The sequence below is a fragment of the Notechis scutatus genome, chromosome 4 (assembly GCF_049901735.1).
Source record: "Notechis scutatus isolate UNSWTSFEM ecotype Mainland chromosome 4, rNotScu1.2, whole genome shotgun sequence".
Lineage (NCBI taxonomy): Eukaryota > Metazoa > Chordata > Lepidosauria > Squamata > Elapidae > Notechis > Notechis scutatus.
Genome location: NC_142012.1, coordinates 78,282,095 through 78,289,059, shown reverse-complemented (window position 1 = coordinate 78,289,059; position 6,965 = coordinate 78,282,095). Strand labels below are relative to the sequence as shown.

Below are 6,965 nucleotides of genomic sequence, written 5' to 3'. Positions count from 1 at the left end.
GGTGCCACCTGCTACAGCCGGCTTTACACGGCCATTTTTTTCTCTCTCTGGGGTTCAGAGGGTATAAATGAGCCAAGGATTTTTTTTTTTACGGTATTTAAACAATGTTCCAGATTGCGAGGGCCTGACGCCTTCGTTCCCTGGGAGCTGCTTTAAACAATGCCACGGTTTTACTAGGGCTTGGTGAGGGGGAATCAGTGCTATTTTTTTCAACCCCCAGCCTATTTGTAAAAGAGATTTTTTTTTTTTTTTGGAGAGGGAGAGAGAAGAGAGAAAGAGGAGACAGAGTGAGGGAGGGAGGGAGAGAAGAGAGAGTGGGAGAGAGAGTGAGGGAGGGAGAGAGAGAGAGAGAGAGAGGAGGAGAGAGAGAGGAGAGAGAAGGGAGAGAGAGAGAGAAAGAAGAGAAAAGAGAGGGGAGAGAGAGGAGGGAGAGAGAGAGAGAAGAGAGGGAGAAGAGAGGGGAGAGAGTGAGGGAGGGAGGGAGAGAGGGAAGAGAGAAGGGAGAGAGGAGAGAGAAAGAAGAGAAAAGAGAGGGGGAGAGGAGGGAGAGAGAGAAAAGAGAGAGAAGAGAGAGTGGGAGAGAGAGTGAGGGAGGGAGAGAGAGAGGGAAGAGAGAAGGGAGAGACGAGAGAGGTGAGAGAGGGGGAGAGAGAGAGGAGGGAGAGAGAATGAAAAGAGAGAGAAAAGAGAGAGTGGGAGAGAGAAGAGAGAGAGAGGAGGGAGAGAGAAGAGAGAAGAGAGAAAGGAGAAAGGAGAGAGAAAGAAGAGAAAAGAGAGGGGAGAGAGAGAGGAGGGAGAGAGAGAGAGAAGAGAGAGGGGGAGAGAGAGGGAGGGACGGAGAGGGAGAGGGAAGAGAGAGGGGAGAGAGGAGAGAGAGGGAAGAGAGAGGGAAGAGAGAGGGGGAGAGAGGAGAGAGAGGGAAGAGAGAGGGAAGAGAGAGGGGGAGAGAGGAGAGAGAGAAAAAGACAGAGAGGAGAGAGAGAGGAGAGAGAGAGAGAGAGAGAGATTCTTATAACCCATAAACCTCGCTGGGGATTATTCACTAAGGGCTAATTCTTCCAGACGAAATGATCATCAACAGAGAAGATGTGGTACAAAAATGTCTGCTCACTGCTCTGAATCCTCAGTTGATTAGACAAGAAGTCAGCTCTGCGAAAACATAACTGTGCATGTAACTTGAAAATCCTGTTCTACGTAGTGACAAAACTTACCGTGTTTCTCCAACAATACGGCCTCCACCAATAGGAAGGCCCAGCATGTTTTATTGGCACAAAATCAAATTAAGCCCCTCCCCCCAAATTTAGGCCTATTTTAAAACATGCAAAATAAGGGGGAAGGGCGGGGGGACTTGCCGTTAGGAGTGCCCCGTGGGCAGCAATTCCTCGCCACCAGCTGCTCCTAATGGGCGATCATGGCAGTGCGTGGAGAGCTCCCTACTCCTGCCAAGCACCATTGCGGCAGACCCAAGACCTTCAGCGCCTGCCGCTGTTCATTTCCCTTCTGCCCATGCCGCCGCCGCGTTTGGAGCGGCCACTTCCATGTTTGGAGCACCACTGCTGTTTGGAGCACTGCTGCTGTTTGGAGCTGCTGCTTCCGCATTTGGAGCTGCTGCCGCGTTTGGAGCTGCTGCTTCCGCGTTTGGAACCCCACCGCTGTTTGGAGCATTGCTGCTGTTTGGAGTTACCACGTCCGCATCTGGAGCTGCCGCCACGTTTGGAGCTGCCGCTTCCGCGTTTGGAGCACTGCCGCTGTTTGGAGCACCACCGCCATTTGGAGCGCCGCCGCCACTCCAAACACGGCGGCAGCTCGAAACGCGGAAGCGGCAGCTCCAAATGTGGCGGCAGTGCTCCAAATGGCAGCGGCACTCTAAACACGGAAGCGGCAGCTCCGAACGTGGCGGCGGTGCTCCAAATGGCAGTGGCACTCCAAACACGGAAGCGGCAGCTCCAAACGTGGCGGCGGAATGGGCAGAAGGGAAAGCAACAGTGGCGGGTGCCAAAGGTCTTGGATCTGCAGCAAAGGTGTTTGGTGGGAGCAGGGAGCTCTCTGCACTTCGCCATGATCACCCCTTAGGAGCGGCTGGTGGCAAGGCATGGCTGCCTGCGGGGTGCTCAAGGCGAGGATGCAACGGGGGGGGGATTAAGTTACCCCCAAAAAGACGGCCTAGCCATTTTTTCGGGGCTCAAAAAAAAAATAAGGCCCGGCCTTATTATGTGAGAAACATGGTAGCTAGTCAGACCATTTAAAACATTTAGAATGCTTGCATTGGGGAAAAAAAAGAGAGAGAGAGAGAGAAAGTTGATTTCACCCACCCCCATAAATTAGGGGAAGAGGGAAACCTTTATTTACTGAAAATTTGGAAACAGAAGAAAACATGAATGAGGCAGGGGTCAAGCTATTCTGAAGGCAGGACAAGAAGCAATGGATGGAAACTAATATCAAGGGGAGGAGCAACCTACAACTAAGGAGGACAGTGAGAACGATAAAGCAGTGGAATTACTTGCCTTCAGTGATTGTGGGTGCTCCAACACTGGAGGTTTTCTAGAAGAGATTGGATCATCACTTGTCTGAGATGGTATAGGGTCTCCTGCTTGAGCAAGGAGTTGGACTAGAAGACCTCCAAGGTCCCTTCCAATACTGTGGATGTGGATGTGGATGTGGAGGAGAAGGAAGAAGGAAGAAGGAAGAAGGAAGAAGGAAGAAGGAAGAAGGGAGCAGGAGGAGGAGGAGGAGGAGGAGGAGGAGGAGGAGGAGGAGGAGGAGGAGGAGGAGGAGAAGAAGAAGAAGAAGAAGAAGAAGAAGAAGAAGAAGAAGAAGAAGAAGAAGAAGAAGAAGAAGAAGAAGAAGAAGAAGAAGAAGAAGAAGAAGAAGAAGAAGAAGAAGAAGAAGAAGAAGAAGAAGAAGAAGAAGAAGTTGTTCCTTGGGAAGCTCACATATGAAAATATGAAGCATTTATTAGAACATCATGACAGAGAACAATGCCACTTATTGGTGCTTGCTCTATGCAAAATAGCAACTGGCATGTATGTCTTCTTAAACCCTTCACAATATGTAATTTCTAACAGATGCTCAAAGATGCAACATTAAAGATTGCCACAGTCCAAAAACACATTTAATCTTACACCACCAATACCCCCAAAAGGAAGAAAACCTTCCCTGTTAAGATGCAGCTTTCCCATTCAGTAAGATCAGCAAAAGAAGAATTAATATGTCTCAGTGCTAGGAAATAAGGACTTTTATTTATTCATTAGGAAGGGTTTTTTTTCACCCCTTGGCTTGTATTTGTTAACTTGATTGAACAGTTGTTTGGTGAAGATTGTCTCTCGGTGTATTACTACATATTGATATTGTAAATTAGATTGATTTCTTACTGCTCTGCAACATTTCTCCGTGGCGTAGCAGTCTTCCAGAGTCCATTGTAAAATATAAGTGCAAGAAAAGGGTCTACTAAAACGCAAAGCATTACAACCAAAAAAAAAAAAAAGCATGTGCCCAGGTAATAAAAAACGTGGGAATGTTTACTGGCTAAAATTTAAATATGCACATTCACAACTTTTGTTCATTTACTTGACAGCAGAGTGATAGTGCTGAACAGACTCAAAGAGAACACATTTATGTGCAAGAAAAGATGCACTATTTTGCCTTCTGAAAGAAGCTTCCTCATCTGAAAGTCCCCAAGTGAGAGGAACCCACTAACCATGGTGCTTTGAATCCTGTCCTTAAGAACAAGCAGAACAACAGAGTTGGAAGGGACCCAGGAGGTCTTCTAGTCCAGCCCCCTGCTCAAGCAGGAGACCCTAGACCAGTGATCCCCAACCTTTTTGACGCCGCGGCCCGGTACCGGCATCAGCTGGGCGCCGCGGCCCAGTACCGGCATCAGCTGGGCGCCGCCATCTTTTTTTGATGAAAACGTGCTTCCGGTGAGCTTTCTACCCGGAAAAGCTCACCGGAAGCGTTGGCGCCGCCATCTTTTTTTGATGAAAACGTGCTTCCGGTGAGCTTTCTACCCGGAAAAGCTCACCGGAAGCACTTTTTCATGAAAAAAAGATGGCGGCGCCCAGCAAGCCGCGGCCCGGTAGGAGTTGTTCCGTGGACCGGTACCGGTCCGTGGACCGGTGGTTGGGGACCCCTGCCCTAGACCATCCCAGACAAGTGGCTGTCCAATCTCTTCTGAAAAACCTCCAGTGATGGAGCATCTACAACTTCTGGAGGCAAGAAGGCTTGTTCCATTGGTTGATTGTTCTCAGCGTTAGGAAATTTCTTGTAAATTCTAGGTTGCTTCTCCCTTTGATTAGTTTCCATCCATTGTTTGTGGTAATCCAATTTCTTCTGAAAAGCCTCCAGTGATGGACCATACACAACTTCTGGAGGCAAGTTGTTCCACTGTTTAAGTTTCTCCTTAATTCCATGTTGCTTCTCTACTTGATTTGTTGTCATCCATTGCTTCTTATCCTACCTTCAGGTGCTTTGGAGAATAGCTTGACTCCCTCTTCTTTGGGGCAGCCCCTGAGATATTGAAAGACTGCTGTCGTGTCACCCCTAGTCCTTCTTTTCATCAAACTAGACATACCCAATTCCAGCAACCATTTTTATACATTTTAGTGCGCTTCCTATCATTTTCTCTGCTGTCCTCACCACTCTGTATGGACTTTCTATCTGAGGCGCAGCTTCCACCAAACCAAATAGTGATGTGTGAATATGTGGGGTCTCTAACAATACTTCAAGCTCTAAGCACATAGCTCTTATAAGCAGTATCCTGAATAACAGGAAGTAAGCTTCCTATAACCTTCTCTGCTGTCCTTACCACTCTCTGTATGGACTTTCTATCTGAGGCACTGCTGCCACCAAACCAAACAGTGATGTGTGAGTATGTGGGGTCTCTAACAATACTTCAAGCTCTCAGCATGGAGCGCTTATAAGCAGTATCCTAAATAACAGGAATGAAAAGGGAGAAACAGAGGGAGAACTCCCTGTATGACTGCAGTAACCTCTTATGACTGTTTACAAGCAGCCCTCAAATTAAAACCATCCATTTAGTGACAATGGCACTGAAAAAAATGACATGACCATTTTTCACATCTACAACCATTGTAGCATCTCCATGACCACGTGATCAAATTTCAAGTGCTTGACTATCGGTTCCTATTTTGGACAGTTGCATTGTCCCAGAGGTCACGTGATCACCTTTTGTGACCTTCTGTCAAGCAAAGACAATCAGGGAACTGAACAATTTCATTACTAATTGAACAACCACTTTGACTCACTTACAAACCATGGCCTAAAAAGGTCATAAAATAGGGCAAAGCCCATATAATAACTATCTTGTTTAGCAATGGAAAAAATTTTTGCTCAATTGTGGTCGTAAGTCAAGGACTACCTGTAAACCTTCAGAAAAAGCGAGAGATGGTGACCAAAATTGAGAGCAAACAAGAGTCGTTCCTGCTAATATTGAAAGTAATGAATTGGGGATGGAAGCTCACTGCTTCTATTGAAGGTCCTTTTTAACATTGGTTATATATGCACAATATATTTTAGGTACAGTTATATTTCCGGTTGAATAAGAATTCCTCACCTTGAGATTGATTGAACTTGCTTAATAAGGTATGTGATGGTTTTGAAAAAATTCTGCCTCTCCCACTCCAGCCCAATAGTTTTTATCTTCTTGGAAGTGTTTTGATGTTGGAAGGAGCCATGGAAACCTTATCAAATGAGCTCCCATTGAAGTTGTATCACTTTTCACATGGGCCAAGGGTGAAAAAGGTGTTTCAACAATGGAAACCTTTCACCTCTCAATTATACAGGGCAAAAACATGTGACTTGTGGATGCTGCTGGATTACCACTTCAATCTTTGCAGTCCATATTTCATGAAAGTTGAGATATTCACCACCATCCGACCTTCTATTGTTCCTAAGTATGTAAATACTATGGTATTTATTTATTTGATTTCTATCTCAAAAGTGAGATTGAGTCACAAGTCAAGGATGATGGCTCTCTATCCTTTCCTACTCTCAATATGTTAGACTTCAATTATCTTCAGCCCAGGAAAGGAATGGATGCAGTCATAGATCTGAAATTACTGAAAGCTGGTTCAGAACTACAAATTCCACTTATATAAAGCACCACACAAAGAAAACAAAGAGCACAGTCACCATGTGCTTTACTGATCAACTGTTCAACTGTAACAGAAAACAGGAAACTCTACCCAGAACATAAAGAACATAAACCATATATTATAAATGCACACTAAAAACTGCCATCTACTGGCTGAATAATTCTGTAGTTGTTGCAATACAAAATACATTATAATATGTATTCCAATAAGAACAGTTACAACAGATCCCTCATGCAGGTCCAGGCATCAGTTTTTAACTACTGTAACTTTCTGTGATATAGGCTGGATCTGTTCAGGATCTGTTCAATACTTTCACACCCATATCCTTAAGGCATTGTTTCTTTCAAAGACAACTCTCCCCTGGTCAGCCAGAAATAAGTTCCAATTGTATAATAAAAATTCAAAGAAACAATTAAAACGTGTGATTGTACAAATGGTAAAAGATGTAAAGGGCCCCCCAAAGGAGTTACAAACCATGCCATCCATTCCAGATAAGTAAATTTCACTTAATGGAACATGGATAATTAAAAGAATTCTTCAATTTACAGTACTAAGTTTTTGCCCTTTGTTGATAGAGGAGGGAAGAGAAATTAATGCAACTATCCCTTCTACATTTACGCAGGTTGCAGTAGATATTACTTCTGCAGGTATCATAATATCACAGAAAACCCCTTTCAGCTCATGAACCTGCAGGATTCTCTGGATATGATATATATACACATACCTTATCTGCATATTATATTTCAGTGTTTCTTAACCTTGGCAACTTTAAAATAGGTGGACTTCAACTCCCAGAATTCCTCAGCATCCCATCCCATCTCCCATCACTACGACTCGCTGCCTTAGAAGAGT

At 45.0% G+C, this 6,965-nt stretch overlaps 1 protein-coding gene across 3 annotated transcripts in view; it reads right to left on the bottom strand.

The window, feature by feature from the left end:
* LRMDA (leucine rich melanocyte differentiation associated) overlaps positions 1-6,965 on the bottom strand; it is an 853,545-nt gene that overhangs the window by 746,450 nt on the left and 100,130 nt on the right. The gene's annotated exons all lie outside the window — the stretch shown is intronic.